The following is a 22,472-nucleotide window of genomic DNA, read 5'->3' on the forward strand; positions in this document are numbered from 1 at the left end:
AAAATGTCTCACAAAGAATCCTGGCTCTGCTAAGGAGCAAACTATCTGACCTGTACTTGTCCCATCTGCCCCCAGAACTAGTCCCAATGTCCCAAGTATCTAAAGGTGTCCCTCTTGTATCAGGTGGGATCTTCGAATAAAAGTCAAATAAAGTCGAGAAGAAGGAGAGGACTGCACAATGTTTCTCTACATTCAGCTCTCTGGAGCCCTCAACAGCTTAAAAGGTTGGTATCACAGAGGAGTCAAAAATACAATTTGGGAAAATAATCAAATAAATTAATGATGCTCCTAAAGGAATTTATTAATCTATTTTTAAACAGTGTGAAAGTTCTTTGTCTTCCTGCATTATCCTTTAATTACATGCTCTTTTCAGATGTCACTATAAATTAAAGATGCAAGAACTTTCGTGCAAAAGTAATTCTAAATGCATTGAATTCCTTACTTCAAAAACTGAGCAACAACGTATTTTTCATACTTGTGAGATTTTCACAGCTCCCCCTTAGCGCAGTGTGTCACCAACAATTTCTTAAATATGGCTGCATTAATATTAATATTCACGTTACGGGTGTCATCATGAGGCAAATTTATTAACCTCATTGTGTTTCTTTTCCATAATTTTTACAAAATATTTTCCTTTTCACAGACAAGAGTTTGGTAAATATCTGACTGATGCACAGCTTCCTTCAGGTACAGACATGCTGGAGAAGGAATGTAATGGCCTCCCTGGTGAGATTTTGGTTTTGTAGGCAGCAGCTGGTGCAAGAAATTAGGTTGGACGGTGACGAATGAGACTCAGCTTCTGTCGTAGCTCAACTCGATGAAATCCATGGTGAGAAGGCCCTTGAAGTTCCTTGGCAATTACCTCCCACATTAGATGCCCCTTCCTTCACTGCTGTCATTAATCTAGTCACAGAAAGGGACTCATCATTATCTGACCACAACAAGCAAACCTGTGTGGGGTTCCTTGTGGGTACCCAGGGACCATCCTTAGTCCAAAGGCAGTCAGTGCCTCATTAAGGAACTACATATTTGCATTAGGCAGAGAGGCTTTTTAAGGGCTACCTCTCGCACTTATTGCAGAAGCCTCTCATCTATCCTGCTGTGCAACATCAGCATGTGACAACCACTCTGCTGGTGGTAGGAATCTCGATCCCACTGCCTGTAAGGGTGGTAGAGGCAGAAACCGTTGTAACAGCCATGACGTATTAGGATGTGGATTTGCAATACCAAGGCATACAACGCCATTGGTGAAGAGCTGGAAAACAGAATTAGAATAGTTAGGTGATTATTTTCAACTGGCTTAGATGTAATGGACCAAAGGGTCTTTTTGCTGTGCTGCAGATTTCTATGACAAACTTAGCAAACTTAGGGAGTGATTCCCTTGGCAAACCCATGAACCAAAATAATTTATCCAAGAGTTTCTGGACTTCCACTTTTCTTCTTACCCCAACAGAAAGCCAATCTATTCATAAAAAGCATAGCTGACGTCATCTCACACAAACTATTTTCACTGTTTGCAGTGACAGTCCCCCTTCAACTTCCACCAGCTTTGTACCAGCCAGCCACATAGCTTCTGATCTGACCTTTCTTCATATAGATATTGCTGCCAGGTTTTAGGTTGAGAGGTCATATGTGGCAGTATTTCTACATAATCAAGAAAATTGCAATTGGTACCTTTATGCTTAATACAATCTCTTAAAACTCCCTTTCAAACATTGTGAAATGTTATTTCAGAACTTTTTAAAAGATTTCAGATTTTTCTTAGTATATTGCCTCCTGGTTGGTCATTATGTAATTGTTTCATGATAGAAAATCCTGAAAATTCTTAGCAACAAATCCCCCATGAATCATCAAGAGTGAACAACATGTCTGGTAGTATAGATATTTCAATATCTTTATCCCAGGAAACCAAAGTTTGAACTTACTGAGCACATTTCACTGTTCCATAAAGGTATGAATACTTCTGTTAGCCCTAGGAGATTTATTTTGTAATTTTCATTGGTGCTCTGCACTCTCTGAAGCAATTGATTTATATTGCATTCCACATTAGTACCTCACGTATGTAACTGCTTGTCCTTTGTGTCGACTGTCAGTGGGAACATCGCTGCTGGACCTAACTAAATTGTTTCCTCCCATTCACAATGCATTATGACCCCATTCTACAAATCTTTCTCTCTGCAAGTATAGCATCCCAAATCTACATTTTTTTTATTTAGCTCTGATGATTGACAATTTTTCCTTCAATAGTCAAAAGATGTGACTCACACAATTTTGCTCATGTCTATTAAATCTCTCTGTAATCTTCTCTGCACTAAGCAGAACAATCCCAGTTTCTATACTATCTCCACATAATTGAAGTTTCTCAGCTCCTACATTTTTCTGGTAAATCCACTGTGCAAATCTCCCTTGTCCTTCCCATTTTCCTTCAAACCCTTTCCTAAATGTAGTATCCCAAATTAGAACTACTCATCCTAAAACTGAACCACTGATGCATAAAGGTGTATGAAAATTTCCTTGCTTTTGTAAGAATATCTTCAGCCAAAAAGTGATTATAGTATCCCTCCTTCCCTGGTGTGATAAGGGCAGTAGTGAAAAAGTTGGGAAAATGTGCAAAAATTAAATATAACAGAATCAAGGAAAGATTAGCGATTTTCTCCTTATGAGGTAAAAACAATGACTGCAGATGCTGGAAACCAGATTCTGGATCAGTGGTGCTGGAAGAGCACAGCAATTCAGGCAGCATCCGAGGACAGGCAAATATCTTCAGCCAAAAAGTGATTATAGCATCCCTCCTTCCCTGGTGTGATAAGGGCAGTAGTGAAAAAGTTGGGAAAATGTGCAAAAATTAAATATAACAGAATCAAGGAAAGATTTGCGATTTTCTCCTTATGCCTAAGATCATGCCTTCAGAATCTTGTTATTGTACAGCAGTTACCTTGACCATGTATTTGCATCTCATTATTAGCCCAATGCATCTATTCCTACATCATACCCCTAAGAATCCAGACAGCACAAATTCCCTATCTAAAAGTCAATGGAGTACTTGGTGGCAATAACTTGTCAACTGCAAATCACCTGTCTCTCTCAGACCACCTCTCATATCACTTCAGCTCTCCAACACTACTTGTTAGAGCTCAGAGACACCTTTGATTTGGATATCTCAGCCAGGTTACACACAAGGATGCACATATACATGCATCTGTACAGGATGCAGTTGATGGCTTTTAATTTGCTTTCTGAGCACTGAGTCACTCTACATTTACTTGGAGGCTGCTGGACTTTGTGGCTTGCACACCTTGTTAACTCAAAGGAAGAGGGAGACAGCTTGTTCATCATCTGTAATCCTTCAATGTTTTGGAGTATCCATAGACTGAAATGTAGCTGTAAAATTCTTGTGAGTCCTTTAGAACAGTGCTACACCTGCAAAGAGTGCTCTTTCAATTGACTCAGCAGACCAGTGTGGAAGAGTAGGTATGGGAACCACCCATTGGACATTTGAATGACAGTGGCACACCCTTGGAAAAATGAAAGATAGATTGAAACTTTACCTCCAGAGATGTGCAGAATCATCATTCACAAGGTGGGTGTGGAACACCCTCCACATTGTGCCAAACTTCTGGTAGTCCAAATGAATGTGCAAGACCTTGGCTGCAGTCATCAATGTCAAGGATCCATGATGTCTGAGACTATCTGTAAGGAGATGGTTTTTTTGAGAGAGATAAGCAATGCTTAGCCATTACAACTTCTTTTATCTTGGGATGCTTGAAAAAGTGCTCTCACATTGACCTGACTTAATCAGCTCTGACAGTCCAATCAACATGTTTAAAGACTGTCAATGAAGATATATTTTCAAAGGTGAAAGGTTATTGACAATTATATCATCACCTATGCTTGTAAAATTATTTTATTCTTCCTTTCCATCCACTAGGTCTAACTGCAATATTGGCTTGCCCAGCTGGGCTGAAAGAGGGTATCCTGTTGTTGGCCCTTTGGGAGGATTGTGCCATTAACCTTGGGCCATTTGGCCTCAGGAAGCCAGACCTGTCTAATATAGACTCGCTCTTATCAGCTGGAAGCTGTGCATGCTTTGGCATCACAGACATCAGAATATGGGGAGGAGGGATGAACACCTTTGGAGTGTCCTCAGAGGCAGCTTCTGAGAGTACAGAATGTAGCTTCTTCTCTCTATAGCTGCCTACTTGCATCGCCACATCTCCCTGAAAGAAAGGTGTACCTGGAGCAAATTTCAATTTCCTCATCCCCTTCTCTCTCGCCTTGCCATTGAGGAGTATATATAGTTAGAGTACAGGTCCATGCTCATTCTAGCAGATCCAGAGTGGACTGTACCCCAACTCCACAGCAGTCACCAGTCTGTCCATGGAAGCAGCCAAATGCATTCATGCTGGAGCTCGCACTGTGCTGATTATATTCACAAACTTCTCCAACCTTCACTCCAGCTTTGCAACTGTCTCTGACAAACTTTCCTCCTGCTCCTGTGCTTGACTGAGCATGTTGGCAAAGTCATTCAAGGCGGAGGCCATGAGATGGTTTTCTGCTTGAAACTGACCAGGCGCCTGATCTCCAGCAGCCCTCAGTGAGCCAACACAACGGTTTCCTCCCTCTGCCAGTGGCAGAGATGTACCCCTGATGTGTTCATCAGATTATGCTCCTACATCTGATCTAGCAATTCTCACCCTTTCAAGATGATAGTCTTTGAGCTGATGGAGGGCACTTGCGAACTCCTTGCCAGTGCACCCATTAAAGCTGAGTTTTTTTCTTCTTTCTTGAGGGGCATGGATAGGATAAATACACAAGTTTTTTTTCCCCCTGGGCTGGGGTACTCCAGAACTAGAGGGCATAGGTATGGGTGAGAGGGGAAAGATATAAAAGAGACCGAAGGGGCAACTTTTTCACACAGAGGGTGGTGCGTGTATGCAATGAGCTGCCAGAGGAAGTAGTCGAGTATAGTACAATAACAGCATTTGGATGGGTATATAAATAGGAAGGGTTAAGAGGGATATGGACCAGGTGCTGGCAAATGGGACTAGATTAGGTAAGGATATCTGGCTGGCATGGACAAGTTGGACCGAATGGTCTGTTTCTCTGTTGAACATCTCTATGACTCTGTGATTCTGACACCGGTCATGTCAGGGTGGAGTATAGTACATTGCTGTCAGACTTTCTGCAAACAGTTCACAGCATTAGAGAAAGATTGCGGGGGTGATCCGTTTCCACTCTGAGTGCCACGATGTCTCATGATTTTACAATGATGTCCATGGAAAAAGTAGATTAACTGTTACCTGGTCCACTTGTCATTTTCCAGGAGGCTGCAGATATCTGCAATTACCTGAGGGAAATATTTGAGTCTCCTGAGGTTCTGGCCATGTCTAGACAGCTAATCCGCTGTAAACTGTGTGTTGGGATTTACTCTCCCGTGAGAGTGTATTCACCCTCTCTATTGCATTGAGCAGCAGGTGGTGGAGCAATACCCTGCAGTGTTTGCTCCTCATGCCCCTTACCAGATATCCAGCTAAAGATCCTGAGAAAATGGAAAGTGCTCACTGAAGGTAAACAATGCCAAGTTGTCAGAAATTACTTCTAACATATAGGAATCCACTTCCAATGTAGAACCAGTCCAGTAGGAAAGAAACCTTTCTCTTGAGCAAGGAAACAGATTTTGTGTCTCCTTTCAGAGAATCCCTACACTGCAGAAGCAGGCCATTAAGCCCATTGAGTTCACACCAACCTTCAGAAGGGCATCTCACTCAGACCCACTCCCCAACTCCTGTAACCCAGCATTTCCTGTGGTTAATCCAGCTAGCCTGCACATTCCTGGACATTATCGGCAACTTAGTATGGCCAATCCATCAAACCTGCACCTCTCTGGACTGTAGGAGTAAACCAGAGCACTCAACAGAAACCCACACAGACATGGGGAGAATGTGGATTAGAGTGGTGCTGGAAAAGCACAGCAGGTCAGGCAGCATCCGAGGAGCAGGAAAATCGACGTTTCGGGCAAAAGCCCTTCATCATTCTCCAGCACCACTCTAATCTAGACTTTGGTTTCCAGCATCTGCAGTCCTCACTTTTGCCATGGGAAGAATGTGCAAACTCCACACAGAGAGTCGCACGAGGCTGGGAACAAACCAGGACTTGGCGCTGTGAGGCCGCAGTGCTAACCACTGAACCACAATGGTACCCCTTTATTACCTGTGAATCTCTGAACCCTGTGTACCTCCACTGACCCTTTACCTAGTATAACTTGATGGCATTCAAGACACCTGGAAACTAATGCTACAGAGTTAAAGACAGAATTCTGGGTTGCAGCTGCCATTACTAGCCTTTCAAAAAAATCTAAAGCTCAGACTCACTTGTCTCTTGGGGTTTGCCACACCCTTACAAATGTTCTCAAGTTAAATGCAGAATTTGGCTGATTAATTGAACACCACAACATATGAGTATTTGCTGGCTGTTTGACCTGCTGTCTTTACAGAAATTTGTTCACCTTGACAAATCAAAATTGTCACAACGTTGCAAGTTTGTGATCTTGTGTCAAAACTGGTTATCAAGACAGACATGGTAGATCTCAATCACGAACAGAGGGTGAGCAGAGGAGAGAACACAAGAGAAGGTTGGTGATAAGATTGAAGGCAGAGTGGGCAGCATGGTGGTACAGTGGTTAGCACTGCTGCCTCACAGCGCTAGAGACCTGGGTCCAATTCCCACCTCAGGCGACTCTCTGTGGAGTTTGAACATTCTCCCTGTGTCTGCGTGGGTGTGCTCCGGTTTCCTCCCACAATCCAAAAATGTGCAGGTTAGGTGAATTGGCCATGTTGAATTGCCCATAGTGTTAGGTAAATGTAGGGGAATGGGTTTGTGTGGGTTGCGGGTCAGTGTGGACTTGTTGGGCCAAAGAGCCTGTTTCCACACTGTAAGTAATCTAATTTTTTTAAAAAAACAAAAGGGATAATAGTGCAACGGAAATAGATGGTGATTGTACAATTAAAGAGACAAAAGATCATTGTATGGGAAATAAGAACAGAAATGCTAAAAATACTTGACATGTCAGACAACATTTGTGGAAGCAATAGTGTAATTCAAATGTTTCTGTTTCTATTTTAGATTTTCACCTTTTTAAATGACTCTAAGAAGGTAAACTCACCATAGCCTTACCAGACTATAGAACTGCTCTCTCTTTAAAGGAAGACAACTAGTGGGGGTTCAACCAGAGGGTCAACACAACTCAAGTGAGATGAGAGACTGAGAAGAAGAGTCCATCATGGTAACCATAGCTAGTGCAGGAACTGAACCCAATTAGTTGGTATTACTCTGCATTACAAACCAGCCATCCAAACTAACCAATTCTCTTCGACCAAGTAAAGGTGCTGACGACAAAAGTAAAATCATTGTCATTGCATGCCATCCAAATATCTGGAAGCAGTGATAATGATCCTGAACTCAATGTTGAATCCAGAATCTAGTAAAATTTTTAATGTGTTCTCATACTATTTATGTGCCTGTTACATGATGAAATGAGAGAGAGTTGTTCTGGGGTTAACAATAGAATAATACCAACCCTGTCCAAATATTCCTTAAAACAATGTAAGGAACAGGCTGAGAGAAGCTGATAAGATTTAGAGATTGAATCCAGGAATGTGGAAAGTAAGACATGTCTGAGCCTGGGGACCTTGGGACTGGTTGCCTTGGAGGAGAGAAAGCTGAGAGGCAATTTGATTGAAGTATTCAAGATCGTGAGTGGACAGGGAGAAATTATCTCTATTGGTGGAGAGATTGAGAATGAGCTGGAACAGATTTAAAGCTATTGACAAAATAAGCAATGACAACAGGAAGAAAAACATAAGCACAGAGTGAGTGTTTAGGATCTGGAATGCACTGTCTGTGGTTGAGATGGTTGCAGGTTCAATGTGGGGTTTCAAACAGGAATGTGATCACTATCTACAAAGAAAGACTTTGTAGGGTTCAAAGCAAAGGTGGGGGAAAGATATTAGGTAAATTATTCCTTCAGATAATCAGCAAAACACATTGGGATGTGAAAAGGCCTCCTCTATGCTGTATGCGTTTTATAATCCTCGGAAGGAAAAGCTGAAAATAGTGAAAAACCTCAGGACGTGAGGATACTGAGATAACTGCTGAGACTGATATCCTGTCATCGACTCACACTTTATTTACACATGCATAGTACGTCACACTGACCCAGCTAGCTCAGAGTTGGCTCCTAGAGTGAGCAGAACCCCTGACAATCCTGTTCTTATCTAGGAGAAAGTGAGGATGCAGATGCTGGAGAGTCAGTGTCGAAAAGTGTGGCGCTAGAAAAGCACAGCAAATCAGAAAACATCCAGGGAGTAGGAGAGTCCACCTTTTGGGCATAAACCCTTCTGATGAAGGGTTTTTGTCCGAAACATCGACTCTCTCACTCCTCGAATGCTGCCTGACTTGGTGTGCTTTTCTGGCACAACACTCCTGTTCTTATCAGTCAGCCAGGGTTCCCTGATTGGACCAGGTTAGCAGCCACAGTCAGGAAACTCATATTCTATCAGATCCACCTGGCTGACCTTGTTCCAATCATTAGACACCATTGCTGTGTAAACATAGCTTAGCCAAGCAAAACTAGCTACTTACCCCAACTCGCACATTCCAGGCCTTGTTATCACATGGTCTACGACTATACACAACCTGTTGTTACCACTAACAGTCCCCATTGGCAGCCATTTATTCTCCTAGACTGACCGTTATCCACTCCTTTGTCTGTCCAAATGTTCTTAGAACATAAAAAATAGAACTGTTAAGCACATACAGGCCTCGATGTTGTGCCAGCCTTCTATCCTGCTGTAAGATCAAACTAACCTGCATACCTACCTCTAATATCTCCCCTAAATCTTCCTCCAATTACCACAAAATTACGCCCCTCGTGATAAACATTTCCACCATGGGAACAAGTCTCTGGCTATCAACTCTATCTATGTCTCTCAGCATCATGTACACCTCAATCAAGTCACCTCTCATCCTTCTTTGCTCCAATGAGAAAAGCCCTAGCTCCCTCCCCCTTTCTTCATAAGACATGCCCTCCAGTCCAGGCAGCATCCTGGTAAATCTACTCTGCACTCTCTCTAAAGCTTCCACAAGGGTGGCATGGTGGCTCAGTGGTTAGCACTGCTGCCTCACAGCGCCAGGGTCCCTAGTTCAATTCCAGCCTCGGGCAACTGTTTGTGTTGAGTTTGCACATTCTGCGTGCATTTCCTCTGGGTGCTCTGATTTCCTCCCACAAAGCCATGCTGACTATCTGTCATCAACCTATGGTTTTCCAAGTAATTACAAATCCCGTCTCTCAGAATCCTCTCCAATACTTTACCCACCACTGACGTAAGACTGACTTCTGTAATTCCCAGGATTATCCCTACTCCCTTTCTTGAACAAGGAATAACATTTATCACCCTCCAATCATCTGAGACTACTCCAGTGGACAGTGAGGATGCAAAGCATATTGCCAAAGGTGCAGCAATCTCTTCTCTCACTTCCTGTAATAACCTAAGGTATATCTCATTTGGCCCAGGGATTTATCTATCCTTATGTTTTTCAAAATTCTTTGCACATTCTCCTTCCCAACATCAAGCTGTTCAAGCACAGTCTGTTTCACGCTGTCCCCTGAAACGCCAAGGTCTCTCTCATTAGTGAACACTGAAGCGAAGTATTCATTAAGGAGCTCCCTATTTCTTCCAACTCCTGGTGCAATTTCCCTCCACTATTCCTGATCAACCCTTCCCTCACTCTGGCCATCCTCTTGTTCCTCACATAAGTGTAGAATACCTTAGGGTTTTCCTTAAACCTACCAGCTAGAGCTTTTTCAAGTCCCCTTCTAGCTATCCTAAGTCCATTCTTCAGTTGAACCTGTCTGAAACTTGCCTCCTCAACCTTAAGTAAGTTTACTTCTTCCTCTTGACATAATGTTCCACATCCCTTGTCACCCAAGATTCTTCTAACCTACCATCCCTCAGTGGGACAAACCTGCCGAGCACTACCAGCAAGTGCTTCCGAAATAACCTCCAAATTTCTATCATGCATTTCCCTGAGAACATCTGTTCCCAATTTATGCGCCCCAGTTCCTGCCTAACAACATAGTAATTCCCCTTCCACCAATTAAATACTTTCCCATAACGTCTGCTCCTATCCCTCTCCATGAGTATAATAAAGGTCAGGGGGTTGTGATCACTATCACTGAAATGCTCTCCCACTGAGAGATCTGACACCTGGCATGGTTCATTGCCAAGCACCAAATCTAATATGGCCTTCCCTCTGGTCAGCCTATCTGTATATTGCCTCAGGAACCCGTCCTGGACACACCTGACAAAAACTGCTATTTTGTCAAACTATTTGAACTAAGGAGGCTCCAATCAATATTAGGAAGTTAAGGTCACCCATGACAACAACCTTGTTCCTTCTGCACCTTTCCAAAATCTGCCTCCCAATCTGCTCCTCCGTGTCTCTGTTGCAAATGGGGGGTCTGTAGAAAACCCCCAATAAAGTGACTGTTCTTTTTCTGTTTCTGACTTTCACCCATAAGGACTCTGAAGAAAACCCTCCTCGACGAACTCATTTTCTGCCAACATGATACTATTCCTGATTAGCAATGCCACTCCCTTATCTCTTTTACCTCCCTGCCCCATTCCGTTTGAAACATCTAAACCCTGGAACATCCAACAACCATTCCTGCCTCTGTGAAATCCAAGTCTCCATAGTGGCCATAATATCATAGTTCCAAGTACTGATCCATGCTCTAAGTTCGTCGCCCTTATTCCTGTTACTTTTTGCGTTAAAATAGACACACTTCAACACATCACGCTGACTGCACCTTTGCCCTATCAAGTGCCTATCCCTTCCCACAGACTCTCTGCATGCTGTATCTGGCTATTCACAAGCTACTCCATCCACAGATCCATACCTCCAGTTCCCACTCCCCTGCCAATCTAGTTTAAACCCTCCCGAAGTGCTCTAGCAAACCTCCCAACCAGGATATTGGTGCCCCTCCAATTCAGGTGCAACCCACCCTTCTTGTACGGGTCCCACCTTCCCCAAAAGGTAGCTCAATGATTCACATATCTGAAGCCTCTCTTCCTACACCAGCCCTGCATCTGCACTCATTGTCTATTCCTAATCTGACTAGTACATGGCACTGGTAGCAATCCTGAGATTACTACTCTGCTTGTTCCGCCTTTTAGCTTCCAACCTAAATCCCTATACTCTCTTTTTAGGTCCTCCTCCCTTTTCCTACCTATGTTCTCCACTCTCTTTGGGCTCTATTTCCACCTATTGTTTACTCCTTTCCCTCTTCCACCAACCTATCTTCCGAATTAAAAACAAATCCTTTCCAAGCTACCATCAATTCTGAAGAAGGGTCACTGGACCTGAAACGTTAATTCTGATTTCTCTCCACAGATGCTGCTAGACCTCCTGAGATTTTCCAGTAATTTCTGTCTTTCCTGCCAGCAAAACTAGTATTATATTCGAAAGTTACATGCAGTTCTCATTCTGAATGAAGCTGGCAGCAGACTTTGATGAGTTAACATACACTCACTGAGACAGTACAGGTAAACTGTGTGCATAGTCTGAGGCCAAGGAAGCAGAGCAGTTGTCAGGGAATACCATTTTGTGTCAGCTCAGATGCTCAAATGTCACAGCATTACCCAGGAAGGTCAGGAGAGGATGAAATGTGCTTTGGGGTTTGATGGTTGTTGGGCATGTGTACAGCAAGCAGTGGCCATTCCAGTTTATGGCTTTATGATAGAATAATCCTGCTCCTTTTTATGGACATGGACGAGTTGGACCAAAGAGTCTGCTTCCATGCTGTATGACTGTAATTCCACAATTAAATGAGCCAAAAATGAGCCAAACTGACTATTTGGCTGACAATGTCCAGGAATGATGTCCACTGGTTAGGCTCCTGTGTGGCAGTCTGCTGTACCTGAATTTCACCACAGAACCTGAACGAGACATTAAAGCCCTGATTTTTATGGGCAGTGGCTTGTTTCTAGATGCACTCCCTGAATTCTTGCTGAACAGCTCAATTTAATATGAAGCGTGGCACATTGCTGGACATAGAATAATGAAAACTTATGTCTCATTTTTACAATTTTACAAGGGTATAGCCGGGGTTGGAGGATCTGAGCTACAGGGAGAGGTTGTTTTCCCTGGAGCGTCGGAGGTTGAGGGGTGACCTTATAGACGTTTACAAAATTATGAGGGGCATAGATAGGATAAATAGACAAAGTCTTTTCCCTGGGGTTGGGGAGTCCAGAACTAGAGGGCATAGGTTTAGGGTGAGAGGGGAAAGATATAAAAGAGACTTAAGGGGCAACTTTTTCATGCAGAGGGTGGTACGTGTATGGAATGAGCTGCTAGAGGATGTGGTGGAGGCTGGTACAATTTGCAACATTTAAGAGGCAATTGGATGGGTATATGAATAGGAAGGTTTTGGAGGGATATGGGCCAGGTGCTGGAAGGTGGGACAAGATTGGGTAGGGATATCTGGTTGGCATGGATGGGTTGGACCGAAGGGTCTGTTTCCACGCTGTACATCTCTATGACTCTATGACTCTCATTATTAAGTTGATACAGCGATCTCAAATTTCTCAGCCAATATACTTTGAGTAGGCACCCACCTTTAAAACCATACCTGCTCAGTGCCGCATCATGCTTGAATGATGCTTCAAAAGGAATTTTAAAGTTGAGTTCAATGTAGAATGTTAGCGGCTATTTCACACAATATAAATGTATAAAATAGTTGAATGCACATTCGGTAACAAAGTAAAATGATTTTCTCATCCTTTTTGTAACGTTTCAAAAAGTAGCGTTCATTCACAAAACAAATTGTTTTTGATAATTTTACAGAAACATTGATTGCCTTGTTATAATTATCATTACAAGAACTTAACATTAAAACCTTTCACCTGCTCCAAAACATTTAAATAACCTACATCTGGATCTTCCCCTTCTAAGTCCATTTTGATTTAGCCTCCTCCCTCTCTCCTTACCTCCCTACGAAATTACGCATTACCCTTAATGGAACTTTGCAATTCTATTGAAGAGCATGGGTGGTTTACTAGAAGTGGTTAATTGATAAAAATAAGATACTATGGGTGATTTAGTGACGGAAAAAAAAAGTTCCATTGTGTGAAAGAGCACTTCTTGATAAAAAAGATCCAATTTTCCCTCTACCCCTCCCTCACCTTTGCTGAGCTGCATTGCCCTTCATGGATTTTAAATATAAGTTGAACAATGGGAAACATAGGGGATTTACTGGTAGTGATTATTAGATGAAAGAAACCCCCCCCACAGATGATTTAGTAATGAAGGAGAAAACAATTTCAGTCCTGTGTAAGTGGACTTCTGGATGTAGTTAAAAAATTCAGATATTGTTTAAGAGCTTTTGTGGTGGTGGTAGTATCCCACCTCTAGACTAGGAGGTCCAGGTTCAAGTCCCATCTGGTCCATAAGTATATGATAGCAACTCAGAAAATGCTGATTAGGAAATTTTTTCAAAAAGTCGTGATAAGTGGGGAAGAAGTTGCGTGTGAGAATAATAAAGGAAAATAAGATAATCTGGATCTTAGGGTGTTTTTGTGGCTGTATGTTTGAACCAGGAGGCTAGGTTTATGTTCTACCTCCTCCAGAGGTATGTCAGACCATCTCGGAATGGCTTGATTGGAAAATATGTAAATCTAGACCTCTGGACCAGGAACCCTGGGTTTCAGTCCCTCCTGCTCCAGAGGTATGTAGGAACACCTCAGAACAGGTTGATTAGAAAATACCTAAGAGAAGAACCTGCCCAGTACAGTTTAGGAAAGCTCTTGTGGTGCAGTGGTAGTGTCCCTACCTTTGAACCAAGGGGGCTGAGTTCAAGTTCCACCTATTCCAGAGGTATGTCATAATATCTCTGAACGGACAGCTTTGAAAAACGCGGATCTTGAGAAAGTGGAATGTCAATTTCTCCTATCACCCTTTCCATGCTCAATAATTATAATTTCATGAGAAACTGTAGCTTTGAGATAGTTATGTAGATTGTCTATTCTCTCTGTTTGAGGGTGAGGACATGTGAATTTCAGGAATTTGTCAGACATATTTTACGGCCAGTAATTAATTGCTCTGCTGATCTCGTAGACCTGCCTATGTAGATTTCTTTGGGTTGACAGTAACTTCAATGTCTTCCTTACACCTGGCATGAAAATGATGACCCAGATATTCTAATGCCAATAGTGGGTGAGTGTTAACATCCTCCACTGCTGTACTTTGTAACATATCAGAAGTCCTGACACTCACACAAATGATGTAATTGCCCAGGATCTTTAAGTTTCTAATGGACTGATTGATGCTGCTCCATCAATGTTTCTAATACTGATCTGCAGTGTCAGAAACTTGAGGCCAGATACATGCTGCTTACCCTATAATTGTCACACTGTTTAAACTTAATGTAGCTCAACCTAATGTCCCAAAGCAGCCCACCCACATCCCCACCAGCCCAACTACCAAGCCCTTATCACAAACTCACAATCCACTCACTCATTTATCCACTGAAAACCTTTGAGGACTTCCAACACTGAACTGAAGATGCCAGTTGTTGTCATAAGAAGAAGCTGTGTCATAGCATTCCTACAGTGTGGAGGCAGGCCATTCAGCCCACTGAGTCCTCACTGACCTTCCAAAGAGTATCCCACCCAGACTCAATCTCTACTGTATCCCCATATTTCCCATAGCCAATCCATCTAACTTGTACATCTTTGTCCTGTGGGAGGAAGCTCATGCAGACACAGGGACAATTTGCAAATTCTATAGTCACCCAAGTCTGCAATTGAACTCAGATCCCTGGCCCTGCGAGGCTACAGTGCTAGTCACTGAGCCATCATGCCGTCTGTCCTTTGCAATGCCCCATTCCCTCTTCCTCTCTGTCACAGCTGAAGCTGCAGCTCATTTCTGCAGCTCAGATAGAAGAAAAATGGGCTGAATGATCAGGGAAAGGTCAGGCTGAAATGCTCTTCACAGTCAGAAATGTTTGCAATAATCACTCTAACATCATTACTGACCGGAACATCTGGGCCCATCTGACTACAATCACTCACCAACTGCCTTTCATGTACAGCTTTATGAAAACCACATGCTTCATGTTCTTCTTGCTGTTTGATGTTGATTTTGACTTTGTGCGATCATGTAAAATGGATGACAGTTGCTTCACTGCCTGTTTTACATCTCTCCTAATTGACCTCTTAAATGTAAATAAAATTCAGCAGAAATTTAAGACAGGCTGCCAATTTACGATTTCACTATTGACACATATACAAAGCTCTATTGCTACGTGTGTCAAGCAATTACTGTAAGCATTGAGATGGATAGCACTTCCATTGAGTAACAGTTCGACATACCTTTAGAAAATCCACTTGTTCCAAAAGGACACAGTCTACCCCACCCCCAAGAAATAAAACCTGTTGCTGACAGCATTCTGTCTACCTCTGTTAATGATGAAACGGTAGTGCTGGCTGAACATTATAGGCAGGTTTGTGAACTTTATTCCCAAAAAGTTGAACAAGGCTTACTTGCTGTTACAGGTAAACTCACCTGGTGGCATTTTAACTGTGACACACCATTTGCAATAGTGGAACAGGAAGTGGGAATTCTTTTCACTCTCAAATACACTGCTGACTTAATCTCTGCATCTCAACTCACATTTCAGTGCCTGCTTAATTCAGTCACTCACCACATCACATTTCCTACTCTTGCAGGCTCCATAAAACCCATCGCACCACCATGTGCATTCAGGCAGTATTGAACTGACTTCATTTACGCCTCTTCAACAGAGCACCTTCTGTTTTGTTTCAAATTTCCATAGGCTGCCACTTTCTGGTTTAACCCCAATTAAATTCTTTTGTTCCTGTTTACTTTGTTTGGCTAACACCAAAAATGTCGTGAGATTAACTAGCTCCCATGAAAAATAAGCACAGCGCAAACCCATAACACCTTTCCAGCTCTGCCCATTCTCAACACTTGGAAATGGTATGGCTTTTTCAAATTGGATCATTTTTAATTTGCAGGGAAGTGCCTTGCCTCTGACTTTGTCAGGACAACGCAAAACTGTATCTGCTCATCTGTGTAAATCAAAAAGTACAATATGAGAAAGAATGTGGGTACCTACATGTAGAATACTTACACTGTCCACTGCTGTGAACGTGAAGAAATTGGATTCATCGTAGTAAAAATGCCAGATCGCTCATTGGAAATTTGCAACGGATAATTGGATAGCCATCATTAAATGGGTGTGTGAGCAATTGTGGTGCTCAGATAATCTCTGCACATCAAAACTGAATGAACTGCGGATGCTGCAAATCAGGAACAAAAATAGAGGTTGCTGGAAAAACTCAGCAGGTCTGGCAGCATCCAGAAATCAAAGTTAATGTTTGGGCCCAGTGACCCTTCCTCAGAACGGAACCTTTCCAGCAATTTTTGTTTATATTTCTAAAATCTGCACAATTGCTTGAATGTGATTGTTGCGTGCAGTCAGCACTTGCTATGCAGCTCAAAGCTCCGTGTTATACAAGATGGCCCTCAAGGTAGCATTCTGGAATCCTTAAAGGCAGCCATACCTTTTAAAGTGGAAGTGCAGATTTTTTTTTAATCCACCTGTTCATACACATTATTACAAACTTCTGGAACAGGTGGGACTTGCACCCAGGCTTCCTGTCCTAAAGGTAGGGACACTACCACTGTATCAGTAAGAACCCCTCCTAGGGGAAGGGGATTCTGGCTGGAGCGGGTCACAGAGTCCTGCAGGAAGACATTGTGACCAGGGAAACAATGAAGGTTGGCACAACATGAAAAAGTGTGAACTTGAAAGATGTTGAAGTTGTGCTGAAACTCTTGGAAGAAATGGAAATAAGAACAATGACCTGTCTCTGAAAGGGCCAGAAGACTCTCCAGACACACATTAAAAGGTATTAAAAGCAGATGAGAAGCTCATGGAGGTCAATCCCTGGAGTCTAGTCATGAGTTGGCATTAAGTTGGGAATATTAAGTGCACAGTGAGCATGTCTGCTGGGCATAGATTGTCTTGGGGAGCAGAAGAAGTCATAAGGCTGGGCTCGGGGGGCACAATTTGGCATGAAAGTCCATGAGGAGTCTTAGGGGGCAACTGGGGGCATCTCAGAGATGTAGAGTCTCCCTCTTTATTCTGTGAAGATAGGTGGCATCTATCATACCATACCCAGTAGCCAGATAACTCACTGAGTCACCTGCCAATCAGCTCATTAACAGCGGAGAGGTAAATGAGCCTTTTGCCTTATTACAGGCTTTCATTGAGTTGACTTGAGTCACCAGAAGCAGCTGACCTTCGATGGGTCAGTAAAGTCTGGGATGTAAAATTCACCAGTCCTCAAGTGATTCAGCAGTGAGATGTTAATTGATTTTCATCAGCGTTGGGTTGTGGGGAGAAGGGGAACATGTGTGAGTTGGAAGCAAGGACATTGATGCCTTTCAGAGATCACCTCTTTCCACCATCCAGACCTTTGACTGGAGCAATTGGAAGTGAACATCTTGATTCCCAATCAGGGAACTAGCCACTTTCCTCTCTTATAAGAGTCATACAGCATGGAAAGAGACCCTTCGGTGCAACCCATTTATGCCGACCACGTTCCCAAACTAAATCAGTCCCAGCTACCTGCTTGGCCCATATCCCTCAAATCTTTCCTATTCATGTATCTGTCCAAATGTCTTTCAAACATTGTAACTGTATTTGGACCACAGCTTCCTCTGGCAGTTCATTTCACACACAAACCACTCTGTGTAAAAAAAGTTCCCGGTCATGACTTTTTAAAAACTTTCTCCTCTCACCTTAAAAATACGTCCCCTAATTTTGAACTCCCCCACCCGAGGGAAAAACCCTTTGCTATTCACCTTATCTATGTCCCTCATGATTTTATAAATCTCTATAATGTCAATCTCCTACACTCAAGTGAAAAAAAAACCTATCCAACCTATTTTTATAACTCAAACCCTCCTTTCCTAGCATAATCCTGGTAAATCTCGTCTGAACCCCCTCAAATTTAATAATGCCCTTCCTATAGCAGGGCAGCCAGAACTGCACACATTAGCACAGAAGAAGCCTGACCAATGTCCTGTACAATGTCAACATGATGTCTCAATTCCTACTCTCAAAAGTCTGAGCACTGAAGGCAAGTGTGCTAAATGCCTTCTTAACCACCCTGTCTACCTGTGATGCAAATTTCCAAGAATTATGTACCTGAACCCCTTGGTACTGCAACATTACCCAGGATCCTACCATTATCTTTATAAGTCCTGCCCTTGTTTGTTTTACCTTACATTTATCCAAATTAAACTTCATCTGCCACTCCTCAGCCAAGTGGCCCAACTGATCACAATCTCTTTGTCAACTTACATAACCTTCTTCACTGTCCACTAAACCACCAATTTTGGTGTCGGATTAGAGAAGTGAAACCAATGCTACTCCAGATACCATCTGAAGTGTTGGCTGAAATAGGCTTCAAATTAGTTTCTGTGAAATTGGCGTCTTCCGGGAAGGTGGATGAATTATTGCTCAGCACTTCTTGTTAAAGATGGTGCAAAGCTTCAGTCTTGTCTATTGCCTGTACATGATTCCCCTTGTGAATGTCTTAGCTGCAGTTTTAGAGGGTGACCCTGGGAAGTTGGCATGTAGAGGTTGGAATTGTGAATCTCGGAGCTGTAATTTTGTGATTATGCCTACTTGCTGATGAACCTCCAGACAAATTAACTGAATAGCAAAATACTGTTTTACAAGGGAAATAAAAACAGAATAAGCTAAACTCATAGCAGTAAGGCAGCATCCATGGAGAATAAGTCATTATTTCAAATCAATGACCTTTCAACAGAACTGATAATATAATTAAAAAATTAAACAGAAATGCTGGTAAAATGCAACAGGTTCGGCAGCATCTGTATTACGAGAAAGGTGTTTAATGTTTCAGATCTGCAATTTATCAAAAGAAGGCAGCTCATTGGAGAGGTAGCAACCTGAGACCATTAAGTGGCCAATGATTGATGACGTATGGGCCTTGGTTGCTATTGAATCAAGAAAGTCACCATGGACCCAATTGTCCAGGATTTCCTTGCAAGAGGTAGGGAAAAGGAGGTCAGTTTCTCTCCAGGGGAAATTTGCCTAATTATTTCCTCCTCTCATCGTTTATCCCATCACCTCCAAGAAGGGGAAAATTTCACCCTTGGCAGCAATTAACAATGGAGAACACAATGTGGCAAGGACAGTAGGAAAGAAGCCAATCCATTAGAATTCTCTCAATAGCCTGTGATGGTGAAATGGTACAATGGAACCAAAGCAATTATTGCACACTGAGATAATAAATGAAGTTAATTCAATCAATTGAACCACTCTGAATTCTGAAACAAACACAAGGAACATTTCACACTTTTCAACCATTGTACTTTACGTTTAGATTTGACTGCTTTATGAAAATGAACATTTTAGAACAATGTAGAATATAACTGTTCTTTGGCAGCCTTTTAATAATGAGGAATAAAGGAATAGAAATACTAAGATAAAGTGGGTGGAATAGGAGGAAATCTCTGCGCTGTTTAAAAACCACAATGGACTCGTCACACTAAAAGTTGCTGTATAATTCTCTGCAATTCTGTGGAATAAAGAATGTTAAGACATACTAAAAGCCTATCCAAATGTCTACAGTTAAATTGTACAATTTCATTTTATCTCGTGGTAAAACATAATTTTGAGTCAAAGGTTCAGTATATCCATGGATTTACTCGTATAAATTAGTGGATAGAGTTGATTATTAAGTGCAAGCCTGAAAACCACTATAACTGATCAGATTTTTGATGACCTGTGCTTCCCTGGCATTGCTCATGAAAATTCAATGTCTACTGTAAAATTACATTGGAAGTCCAAAGAACAAAGAGGTGAAGAACAGTACAACACAGGAACAGGCCTTTCAGCCCACTAACACTGCACTGCACACGGCACCTTTCTAAACTAAAAGCCTTTTGCCCCTATGCAGTCCAAATCCCATAATTTATTGTATCTATCAAGATGACTCTTAAATGTTGCTATTGCAACTGCTTCTGCCACCTCCTCTGGCAGAATTCCAGACACCTACCACCCTCGGTATAAAATACTTGCCTCTCACATCTATTTTACACTTTCCCCTTTTTACCTTAAACCTATGTCCCCTAATAATTGATATTTCTACCCTGAGAAAAAGAGTCTGACTCACCATTCTATTCATGCCTTTCATAACTTTGTAAATCTCTGTCAGGTCACCCCTCAGACTCTGATATTCAAGTAGAAACAAATCAAATTTATCCAATTTCTCCTCATAGTTAATACCCTCGAAACCTAGTAAACCTTCTCTTTACCCTCTCCAAAGCTTCGGTATCCTTCTGGTAGTGTGGCAACCAGAACTGCACACAATATTCCAAATTTTGGCCTTATTAAGGTTGTACATGACTGCAACATGACTTACCATCTTTTATACTCTATGCCCTGACCAGTGAAGGCAAGCAGGCCATATCCATGCTTAATTACCTCATCCATTTGTGGTTCCACTTTCAGATTAAACTCCATTTTCCATTTCTCTGCTCAAGTCTCCAGTCATCTATGTCCTGCTGTATCCTCTGGCAATCTTTCTCACTATCAGTAGCTCCCATAATGTTTCTGTCATCTGCAAACTTATCATCAGACCATCTACATTCTCCTCCAAATCCTTTATGTATATTACAAAAATCAAGGGTCCCAGCATTGACCTCTGCAGAACACCACTGGTCTCAGATTTCCAATCAGAAAAACACCCTTCTAACTAATACTCCCTGCTTTCTATGACCAAGCCAAATCTGTATCCATCTTACCAGCTCCTTATGGATCCCAGCTCCTTCTTTTGTATCAGCCTGCCATAAGGGACCTTGTCAGAGGCATTGCTAAAGTCCATGTAGACAGCATCTACCACCCTGTCCTCTCCAACCATCTTTGTCACTTATTAGAAATACTTAATCAAGTTTGTCAAGCATGAATTGCCCTCCCCTTCCCTTCCTCAACATCTTTGTTTCTATTTCTGGGCACAGGCTGACTACCACAGTTACTTGGATTAGACATCCTCACATCCAACTTCCTGTAAAGACTCTATTCCATTCTCCTAGTTCCTCCGTCTTTGTTGCATTTGTTCTGATGATGCCCAAATTCAACAAGGGGCCTTCAAAATGTCCATCTTCTTCCTGAACCAAGGATTTCTCAGCACCATTGTTGACAGGGCCCTCAACTGGGTCCAACTCATTTCCCACAATTCAGCCCTCACTCCGTCTCTTTGCTCCAACAACAGTGATAGGGTAGCCCTTGGCCTCACCTACCATCCCACCAACACCCACACCAAGAGGATCATTAGCTGCCATTTCCACCACCTACAAAGGGATGCCTCCACCAGACACATATTCCCCTCCCTTATCTGTCTTCTACAAGGACTATTCCCTCTGGGACATATTGGTCCACTCTTCCTTCACTCCTAACACCCTCTACAGCCCCATAACACCTTAACAAGCAGCCGCCGAAAGTGTAATACTTGCCTGTTTACTTCCTCCCTCCTCAGTATCTGAGAGCCCAAACATACCTTCCAGGTGAAGCAACACTTTACCTGCACTTCACACAATCTAGTCTACTGCATTCGCTGCTCACAATGTGGTCTCCCCTACATAGACTGGGTGACAGCTTCACAGAACATTTATGTTCTTCTCACAAAAGAGACACTATGCTTCTGGTTGCCTGCCACTTCAACACATCATCCTGTTCCTGGCCAGCATCTCTGTCTCAGGCCTGCTGCAGTGCTCCAGTGAAACTCAGCACAAGCTGGAAGAAAAACACCTCATTTTCTGCTTGGGAACTCAAAGCCTTCTGGGCTCAATATCGAGTCCACCAATTTTAGGGCTTGAGGCACTTTCTCCCATGTCCTTACAACAATTCCCACACACCAGCCCTTGTTATCACATGGATTACTATTACACACTACCCATTGTTAGGCCATTAACAGTCCCCATTAGCAGCTATTCATTCTCCTAGGCTGACCATTATAGAACATAGAACATAGAACATAGAAGAATACAGCGCAGTACAGGCCCTTCGGCCCTCGATGTTGCGCCGATCCAAACCCACCTAACCTACACTAGCCCACTATCCTCCATATGGCTATCCAATGCCCGCTTAAATGCCCATAATGAGGGAGAGTCCACCACTGCTACTGGCAGGGCATTCCATGAACTCACGACTCGCTGAGTAAAGAACCTACCCCTAACATCTGTCCTATACCTACCCCCCCTTAATTTAAAGCTATGCCCCCCCTTGTAATAGATGACTCCATACGTGGAAAAAGATTCTCACTGTCAACCCTATCTAAACCCCTAATCATCCT

The sequence above is a fragment of the Chiloscyllium plagiosum genome, chromosome 6 (genome assembly GCF_004010195.1).
Source record: "Chiloscyllium plagiosum isolate BGI_BamShark_2017 chromosome 6, ASM401019v2, whole genome shotgun sequence".
NCBI lineage: Eukaryota > Metazoa > Chordata > Chondrichthyes > Orectolobiformes > Hemiscylliidae > Chiloscyllium > Chiloscyllium plagiosum.